The sequence below is a fragment of the Lolium rigidum genome, chromosome 3, assembly GCF_022539505.1.
Source record: "Lolium rigidum isolate FL_2022 chromosome 3, APGP_CSIRO_Lrig_0.1, whole genome shotgun sequence".
NCBI classification, from domain to species: domain Eukaryota; kingdom Viridiplantae; phylum Streptophyta; class Magnoliopsida; order Poales; family Poaceae; genus Lolium; species Lolium rigidum.
Genome location: NC_061510.1, coordinates 96,144,695 through 96,150,922, shown reverse-complemented (window position 1 = coordinate 96,150,922; position 6,228 = coordinate 96,144,695). Strand labels below are relative to the sequence as shown.

At 41.3% G+C, this 6,228-nt stretch overlaps 1 non-coding gene across 1 annotated transcript; it reads left to right on the top strand.

The window, feature by feature from the left end:
- The first annotated feature begins 4,984 nt into the window (after positions 1 to 4,984).
- LOC124704999 lies at positions 4,985 to 5,088 on the top strand. The gene has a single exon (XR_007003850.1). It is a non-coding gene; the product is annotated as a small nucleolar RNA snoR103 (small nucleolar RNA).
- Positions 5,089 to 6,228: the final 1,140 nt, after the last annotated feature.

Here is a 6,228-nt window from a genome sequence, read left to right as displayed (position 1 = left end):
GAAGGACAAACTAAATATGAAACATTGCACCAAATTTACAATTTATAACAATATATGATTACTACAGAAGAAAATACCTTCGCTTTCTTATCTTCAAGACTTCAACTAATGAATGATTATATTTAAGAGAAACTTATTGTTGAAATGGTCATGCTTCTATCGTTTGCAGGGTTGAATACAAATGTAGTTCTCTGGCAAGTTGTGTGCCTCAATTTGTACCGATCGCTGCTTTTGTTTTGTTGCAAGCCAAACAAAGCCAAGTTTTGTTACTCCACCGGAACATATACTTGACCTGTTTTGCGGACAATGAATAAGGCAGCTGTTTTAGTACGTGTAAGTTCTGAAAACAAACAAAAAAAAACTGTGTTCAGGTGTTACTAATTTGACATGGAAGTTGTGATAAATAACTCTGGCAAAGCTCAGGCATATGTTAATGTTCTGTAGCACTTAAACAAACTGTCCAACAGTGTTGTGTACCACTTTAAAGAATAAATGCAGCATTATTTCGTATGAATAAATAGATACAGCTTTTCTCCAGACCTCCTGCAGTTGTGAAGTTGCAAGGTACAAACATGCAATTGTTCATACATAGATATGTATATGTTGGCAGAAATTTAATTCGGTACATGGGAGCATATGCTCCTGCCACCGGAAAAACATTTCGAAATGTTAAAAAAATTCGAACAAAAAATTTCTCACTTACGTATCAACATTTTACGTGCGCACATCAAGTCTTGTGAAAAACCGACATTTTTTGTGACTTGTGTGAAAAAGACAAACAAAACGTCTCGTACATAACCTTTTTTAACAGCAAAATTTGTCTTTTTTACAGATGACACTCAAAATGTCGGTTTTCTGTGGAACCAGTTTGTGAACGTGTAGAATTTTGAGATGTATCCACTAAATTTTGTGTTCAAAATTTTCAACATTTTAAAAGTGCATTTAAAACAAAGTTTAAAAACCGGGAGCATATGCTCACGGGTGCCAAAACGCCACTCTCGTATGTTGGCAGCTACCTTGCTTTCCATATTTCAGTTAGAGAATGTGTACATAACTATATATGAAATCATCTCCATAGATATGTATATGTTGGTAGCTACCTTGCTTTCCATATTTCAGTTAGAGAATGTGTACATAACTATATATGAAATCATCTCCATGGTACCAAAAAATATTAATTAATCAGTTAACTGTAATGCAGGTCTGAAAGAAGCAACTGATTTACTTGATGAAAGAAACAATCTAGAAACACGTATTAGAGAATGTGCATTTTTAGAGAGAACCCATGAAGCGCATTGAACTTATCTATACTTCTCTAAAAATCCTACACAACATCTCCCATTTTCTGACGCACAACAGATTTCTACATGTATTTTCGGAACAAAGGTACGGAGTAGAGAATATCTATAGAAGTGTAGACAATACCGATCAGTAGTACTGAACAACACTTATTTTGTGGCGTCACCTGAGGCCATGGCGCCATGCAGCCTGGATCATCTTCCCTTCCTTTGGATCATAATCCGTTCTTGCTGCCAAATTCACAAATTAATTCCATTTAATATCTTCATTATCTGCACATCAAGGAATGCACTTTACTCCAATATCTTAATTTCCATTACATTCAGTTTTATTTCAGTATAATCGCATTCTTTACCATTGACAATGTACCTTCCTCACTCATCTAGATCACTTGGGATGCAAGCGTAACTGCAAGCTTAATGTATAACTTGATTCAGACTGTGAAGAGCACCAAGCAGCTACAGCCGCTACACCTTGCAGACATAGTGGTCGACGCGGAAGGCGGCGTGGCCGTCGAAAACGTACACCTAGGACCTGGACGCTTGAGCGCCCACCAGTCGGCTGCTTCCTGCCATTTATTTTCTGCCGTTATGAGTAAATAGCTATGGTCGAGTAGGCCAGTAGGAAAACTGACTAATGGATGTGCTCATCGGCTCCTCTACGAACCTGTTGGAGAGCTACTTGCCTGAGCTACTTGCCTGCATAATGGTCTGCCCCGATCTTTTTTCCTCTCCAATCTTTGAAACTCAGACAGCTTCACGAAGCATTGTGTCCTTATGGAAACTCAGTGAATCAATTTATCTAGATGATTCATGAACCGGACCAGATTGTCCACGGACTATCAGTTTGAAGAATATTTATCCTCTGTCATCTCGGAGAAGCTACGGAGTGGATGCATGATGCTGCTGCCGATAGATCAGATCTAACCATGACGATGTGCCTGCGGGACGGGAGAGGCGAAGCCAAGGAGAGATATTTTTCCGCAGCCAATCACAGGGTCTCGCCGAAAATAATATACCCATTCAAGGAAGAACGGGATGCCCTAATTCATCCGACGGCTACAGGTAGCTTCCGCATATATCAGACGGTTAAATAGTTACTGTTTTCAGGATTAACTGGGAGGGCTCCATGGGAGTCTCCAATTAGTAAATATAGGAAACTTGCCCGTGCGTTGCACCGGGAAAGAAGAAAATATACGTTGTGGTCTAGCACGCCCGACTCCTCTACCCAGCACTTCAGCTAGGCCACGTTGAAGTATAGAAAGGCAGACAAATCGCTGGGGAAGGAGTCACGATACAGAGATTTGAAGAAGAGCAGTTATAAAAATATTTGATGGAAATATTTTATTATGGTGCGGCACTGAATCAAGAACCCCTATGAAAAAGATACATTATTTTATGTTGAATTCTCTACTATATAAAAAGGAGGAACTGGTTCTGTTTCCTCCGGTCGAAAGTTTCGTCCTACATATTTTTCATCTGACCATTTTACCCTTCCACCACACCATCAAACAATGCATCAGCGTGCCATAAATGTTGTCCACCATCAACGACCATGATTCATGGGATTACACTTTTTTTTTACGACCATTAGAAAGGTTTTTTTCCATCGCTCCCTCCCACGCATGATTTTCGTCCATAACTCACGCAGAAGAAACCGGCAATATTTAATGCACACGCAGAAAAAACCGGATGAAACCGCCCAGGCTAAAGCAAATCATACAGAATCATTGTTTCCGTAGAAGAAAATCAATCGCGAATCCCTAATCCCACGACCATGGTTCCCAGTCGTACGCCGCCTTCCTCCTGCCATGGCGCGAAAGCCTAACTCCATCGATCTACCCCGCCGACCCCAGCTTCATTGCCTAGCAAACACCAGCACCACCGGGCAATCGCTGGTGGCGCAGCTCAACCCCATAGCCGTCGCGGTCCAGGAGGGGGCCAAGGCGAACGCGGAGCGGTGCGCCATTGGCGGCGCTCGACCAGCGCTCAACATCACGTCGCAGGTCTTGGAGAGGATGCATCACTCATCACCGGAAGAAGACGACCCGGACTCGGTGGATTCCATGGTCGGGTAAGGGCACGCTGCACACCACAACAGGAGCGTGGACAGGCAACACGACAGGGGCGTCTTAGGCGGCCCACAGGCTCGCCTCGCCTCACGCAGGTATGGAGCGCAACATGACTCAGGGCTGCGCGGGTTTTCAGGGCGGCGGTGGTTTGGGAGGCACATGCGGCAGCGTTCTCCGAGGCGTTGGCGGCGACGATGGATCTTGCCGGTGCGAAGATTTCTAGCGGGCGAACTGCTGCTAGACAAGATTGACCTGATGTGATGGTGTGTGACGCCCACTCACCAATTCTTCTCTCTGCACGGTGAGGTGTGGCGCAGCAGCTTCGGCCTCCGGGGGCTAATCTGGGTTTGCAATCAGACATAGTTCCCTTGCACTAAATAAGTTTTCTTGTTGATGAGTTTTAGCTTCTTGCAATGACTCAAATTTCCAGGCAGGTGTTATGTACTAAATATAGTCTTCGTTTGGGTAAGTTTGGGAAATCCTGATGGAAGCAACGCAGCCATGGCTGCTATTCCACAATAACAGGGAATAGTATCAGGAGGAAAGAGGTGTACTTACTGACTTTTGTGGAGATGAAACATCACTACATCAGCCATGCAAAGAGAACGAGCTGACTTGGGGGTTACAGATACGAATGCTAGGTAAGAAGAAACAGCAAATTGTTGTGTGACGATAAGGTAGAAGCACCGGTGGAAGCAAATTGTTGTGTGACGATAATCTGCTCCATATAATCTGCTCCATTTAATCAGGTGGAACAACTTCTTACATGAACTTCAAATCACCGGGCGGAGTTACACTTAAATCCATGGGATCTGCACTCCTGTAGAACTTGTTTTGCTTTACAAACTGAACTTATATTTTACTTTTTTGTGGAGTGCAGGGCTGCAGGCAATGTTGCACAATACGCATGCCCACCTTGTAGTCTGGACTCGCCAGTATGACGACTGTAAATGTGATGGCTATGAGGAGAATCATAATTCAATGAATTATAGCAGGTACCTTCTTTTTATCTCAAAAACATGCATTGTTTGGGTGAAATCAAGACAGAGACACTTGAAACACCATACAAAATTATCCATCTTATTCATAAAATATGAGAATAAGATTCTTTGCATTATTTCAGAGACTTCTATGGCATTTTGTGCCATGCTATTTCTCCTGAGCTGCCATGCTGGTTTGTTTATACCAAAACGTACCAAGAGATGTTCAAGAAAATTCTAGGTGCAGGTGCTTGGTGACTTAATCGCTGGTTCATGTACCTGGGAAGTTGTCATCTTCTTGAAGTATAGATAAAAGTGCATCTAATTCTAAGTTTGTTTGAATTGTCAAAGGGATCAAGTGCTACATGTCTGCAATGCTATATCTATTTAGTGTTAAATAATATTGGGTAATGGTTACCATCAGTTTTAGAAATATTCATTTCTTTGATTGATCCCGATATCAGAAATAAATATGAGCGAGGAGTGTTAGATGGACTGTAGTATTAGCCGTGAACTGATTTAGCATTGTGTACTGATGTACGACGTAACCCAAATTGCTAATTCATATTACCGATAATTTTATAATAATCAAATTACTTCTAACATCAAGTGATTGTAATGTATGTTTCTCCCACTCAGTAGTGTTTTCTTGTAAATATGGACAAAGAGTAATGTTGGAGGAATTTAAGTGAGTATTCTGTGAGTTCGTACATGCTCATAAATGACTATCACACATGCATTCTTGGAGACTAGAACCAGTCAAAATATGTGTGAATCTGTTCATGAATGCTGGCACTATCTCTATAATGAATTTCATGACATTATTATTTTTTAATATGACAAATATCCTTTTATGAATTGCGGTCTCGCGGAGTGGGGTATGGTGGCAATGGTGGTGGAGTGGGGTGCGGGTGCCGATTGCTGCTTGAATTAAATGGTAAACCATATTTTAGGTTTTGCCTCCGAATTGGCCAGATAAAATGGTAATCAATATGTTTTCTTTTCAAATGATATAGAGTTGAAATTGATCACATGTTTACTACTTGGCCGCTGACTTTCGGGGGAAGGTTGCGAAGATATGCATTATTTATCTTGTTATTTTGTTCCTGGGATCAGAGGAGCCATTAGTCCTAACTCCTAACCCATATGTTCTATTTTTTTCAAGAGTACCGGTGTTCAGAATTCAGATGCCTAAAAAGCGATCCAGGAGTTGCACGTCGTGCAACGACTCCGAACCTACACGCCCGCCACCTAGCCTTCCCCACCCCTGTGCTCTAGCTCAATGCCTACTCCTCGAATAAGGAGCAGGTGCCTCGCGTACACGGCATTCTTTCTTCTTTTGCACTTGAGTTTTCCAGTGTTCGTCATATGCATGTTCAACTATATGACACCATGACACCAATAAATTAGACGATAGGCATGTATACCTATTACTTCTATTTTCTATTTTCAGTACTCTTGATTTACAGAACGAGAACTCATTTTATTTTGGCAATTGTAAATTAGCTCCATCAGGAAATTCCAAGGGAATACAACTTGGAAGTTTTTAACTGACTTGGAACAGTATGAACTCGCTGATTAATGATAGCTATTTAGATCATTTACGGAACTTATATATATGATGGTATTGAACTCTGTTAGGAACTTAGGATCCTGTGCAGGTACTACTGCGAGTAAGTTGTTGATAGTGCTATTGAAGATGTACATGATACATGTCTAAGTTATCAGACAGACATAGTGGGTCAAAAGTGTCCAGTTGATGGATAGAATTATACTGAAAATCAATAATGATATTATAATTCCTAATTGCACATTTGAAGATGTACATGATACTTGTCTAGGTTATCAGACATTCCTACTTCTAAAAGGAATTCTTCT